The sequence below is a fragment of the Apaloderma vittatum genome, unplaced genomic scaffold (genome assembly GCF_000703405.1).
Source record: "Apaloderma vittatum isolate BGI_N311 unplaced genomic scaffold, ASM70340v1 scaffold24396, whole genome shotgun sequence".
Classification (NCBI taxonomy): domain Eukaryota; kingdom Metazoa; phylum Chordata; class Aves; order Trogoniformes; family Trogonidae; genus Apaloderma; species Apaloderma vittatum.
Genome location: NW_009720404.1, coordinates 6285 through 10234, shown reverse-complemented (window position 1 = coordinate 10234; position 3950 = coordinate 6285). Strand labels below are relative to the sequence as shown.

General features: G+C 49.6%; 1 protein-coding gene across 1 annotated transcript in view; it reads right to left on the bottom strand.

Moving 5' to 3' along the window:
* Positions 1–3950, bottom strand: part of LOC104275143 (electrogenic sodium bicarbonate cotransporter 4-like) — a gene marked incomplete at its 3' end in the record, with an annotated part of 13203 nt that overhangs the window by 8862 nt on the left and 391 nt on the right. The window lies entirely within an intron of this gene.

Below are 3950 nucleotides of genomic sequence, written 5' to 3'. Positions count from 1 at the left end.
AGGGGCGTGCGGGCGGGCACTTCCCCCCCCCCGCTCCCCGCCGCGCCTTACGGGACGCGTCACCTTCCTGCAAAACCTCCCGACTGATGAAAAAAGGGTTTTTCACCTTTGGTGCCATGGGAGGGTGATGGATCTGCCCTCTCCTCTTGGAAAAAAAGACGCCTCGCTGGGTTTTCTTGTAACTCTCTCCGTTTTTCATAGCAAAGCCACGGAATTTCGGTTGGAGGGAGGAACCAAACGCACGTGGATGTGGCACCACCAGCACCGCTCCCCACTTACCCCCGTTCTTCGAACACAAGGTTAAAGCACGCCCTATGCCAGGCTCCATGGAAGTGATAAACTTTTAATAAAACCTCAGGTCTTAGCCCTCTCCTAACGCAGCGGGAGTTAAACCAGCTCGGAGAATTAGCAGAATGCTCATCTCCAACCCGAAAGTTGGGTGATAGGGTGCCCCAAAAAGCAGGTAATTAAATCATTATAGGAAAATAAATGGGAATATTGCCCTGTCCCCTCAAAAAAAAGGGAGACAAACCCCAAGTGGCTGCGGCCGGGAAAGAATAGGACGTCCCAAGCTGAGCCTGCTTTAACCACTTAAGCCCTTTAAGCCCCACCAGCAGGACTAAAGCCTCGTTGTCAAGTCCTCCTTCCACTTCCATGAGCTTCGTTATGATGATTATTAATATTCCTGTTCATTTTAGAGCTGGGCTACATGCCTGGAGGCCTCCAGGCTCTTTAAACCTAAGAACTCTTTGTGTAAGAGGGGACGGAATCGGTGCGACGCCGGCAATTCCCGCCCACCGGCCGCTGTGCCCTGCAGCCCAAACCCCAGATTTCCTGCAAACTCCCCGAATTTAGCGCAAACGCAACGAGCCAGGTCACTGGAAAGAAAGGAATTTGCTGGGAATAGATTTCTCGGGCAGATGCGTTCATTAAAAGAAAGGGGGATTTTACAATTTTGCAGGAGGGGGCTAGAGCTTTGCAAACTCTCGCATCCACGGTTGCTGCGCCCAGCTCTGCCCGAACGCGGTGGTTTATTTAAAAAAAAAATCTTTCTTTGGGTGTTTTTAGAGGATTTGAATTATTTTAACCTGTTTTAGAGTGGTTTCTTTAAAACCTCCTTTTTTTTGGTGTATGTTTTAACGTCGCCTTGCCTTGGGAATCCATTTTTTTCAAGCATCTTAACCCCATTTAGGGCGGTTTCTTTAAAAAAAAAACTTTTTGTGGGTGTTTAAGGGCACTTTATTTCAGGAATCCATTTTTTTTCAAGGATCTTAACCCAATTTAGGGCGGTTCCTTTAAAAAAAAAAATTTTGTGGGTGTTTAAGGGCACTTTACCTCAGGAATCCATTTGTTTCAAGCATTTTAACACGTTTTTGGGAGGTGCTTGAGAGCGAGTGCCCCTGGCTTCAACCTCCTGGAGGGTCCCCCTAAAAAGTCCTTTTGGGGTGTCGGGGTTGTGGCACAAGAAACCACAAAAGATGAAGGAAAGCTTGCGCGTAAAGAGATTATTTTGACCCTTTTTTTTGCTTTTTTCTCCAGTTTAAGGAACAATCCGTCTCTCAAGGTGTGCTTCCTGCCTCCTCTCGCTCGCTCAACCGAGCAAAGAGCCGGTGGTTAAACCAACAACGCCGGGGCTTGACCTCGTAGCCAAAATTCACGGCGTTTATTCACCTGGAGCGCCTTTTCCTGCTTGGGAAAGCACCCGGCCTCTGCTTATTTTCTTTTTTTTTTTCTCTTAAAAATTTGATCCAGCACTTAAATTAACCCCTGGGAACAGCAGGTATTCACTTGGGAGGATATATCAGACAGCAGCCTCCGGGGCTGGGCGCCTCCACACCAAACAGCCGTGACGCCACCGGTGGAACCCCACAAAGGCACCCCCAAAATCGTCACTTTTTGTCTTGCGAGACGCAGATCCATGCCTCCCTGAGCCAGCTTTTCCCATGGGAAACCACTCCGAGCTGCAATTCCTGCTTTACCCGCCACAACCCTCCATCCTCCGGCCACGGCGGCTCCGAACGGAGCCCGGAATGAGCTCGGCTGTAACGCTGGTGACAATAAAGGACAATTTTATGTAGGTAGGAACCTGCGATGGGACGGGTCACACTGATTTACGCCTCCTTTAAGAGGTGAGCAGAGCCCTGTGCAGATGCAGCACTGAAACGTCGCCCAAGCGACGCTTTTCCAAACCAGACATCCCGCTCCAGCTTTAGGGAGAATAAAAAAGGTGATAAAATGGGAGAACGTGTCGCTGCCAGGGGTTTGCGGGACTAATCCTTATTTAAGGCTCCGGCACATCAACCATCCTCCCTTCTGGGTACAGAACGGTGTTTCCTGGGGGTTTGGTGGCTCAGGAGGGTCCCTCACCCCCCAAAAAAAAAGAGGAGACCGGGGGGAACATCCCATGGGATGAGAGGCTCCGTTCCTGCTCAAGAAACCCTCCGGTCTGGGAGGTTTTCTTCTTCCAAATATTATCTTTTCTGCCTCCTTGCTGCTGGGGAGCACTGGAAGCTGATAAAACCCACCGTCCCCTCTACCTTGTTATAATTTTGGGGCGAGTTTTGGAGCTTGGTGCCCTCACCCCGACCCCACGCAGGCTCCCGAGCTGGTTTTTACAAGGGAAAAAGAAAAGCTGCAAAATAAAACCCCATCACCTCAGGAGCCTTTCTTCCCCTCCCGCTTGCCCGAAGTGCGATGGGAATAACCTACCTGGAATCGTTTCCATTTTTTCCCCCATTTCTTTCCCGGTTAAACCAAACCTTCGCTGCACGGGACCAAAAAAAAAGAAAAAAAAAACGAAAAAAAACCCACGCCACCACAAACCAACCCAACCCCAAACTTCCTCCTTTATCCACTCAGGCTTGTTAAACTCCCGAGGCTTAAGGAGCAGATTATAGAGAATATAAAGCACTTTCCTTTCCCTTTGGCTCTCATGACGGGAAGTTACCAAATCAAACGGGAGAGGTGAGCGCTTCGGGTGGCAGCGGGATGGAGAAAGGGGAGGGAGGACAAACTCCACAGGTTTGTATGATTTTACGAAGGGTTTTTGCTTTCCCACCCCGCAGCGAGGCAGGAAAACCTGAGATTTTTTTTTTTTCTGGGGGAAAAACCCCACTCAAATGAGGGGGAATGAGGGGCTGCTGCAGGGTTGAGGCTTTTTGGGGTGTTTTCCCTCCATAAAATGACTTTGCTTCCCAGTCCAGCCCAGTGTTATATCCTGGTGGCATTTATTGTCTGCAGAAAGGAGGGGACGTGGTCCTGCTCAAGCCTCCACCAAAGGCACGAAGGAGCCGCGAGCGAAGCCCGCTGCAAATAAAAAAATCTCTCCCCATGCAAAAAAAACCCACAAAACAACACCAAACCCTGGAAAATGTGTCCTTTAGTAGGGAAAAGCGAAGCTGAGCCCCTGCCTGCTCTGCTGAGCTGGCGACGTGTCCGCTCGAAAGAAACCCAAATGTGAGTTTCTGTAGGGGGCGGGTGGAAAAAAAAAACAAAAACACAAAAAAAATACCCCCTCAAACCAAAACAACCCAAAGCCCAAGAGATCGACAGCTACTTTGCTGTGTAAAATGTTAATCTTTGCTAAGGAGATTTAACGAGACCAGGCAAAGCCTCGGGCAAAAGCCTGTCGGGAACAAGGTGTGATGCCCGCAGGGATGTCTGCACCCCCAGGATCCCGATTTCCTGGTTAGAGACTTCCCAAGGGAAAGGGCGACCTCTTTTTGGGCCACCCGTCCCCTAAGCAGCCTCCAAATCCATCTCAAGGCTCTCGGATCCATCCGTGGGGGAAAAGAAATCTGGAAAGCATCAGGAAAAGCAGCGCCAAATGCAAATATAGCAAGTGGCATGAGGGCAATTTAATCCTGGATTAAAAAAAAAACCAACTGAAAAACCTTCTCGTTGCTTTTTCAAGGAGCCCGAGGGCGACTCACTGGTCCTGCTGGCGTTGT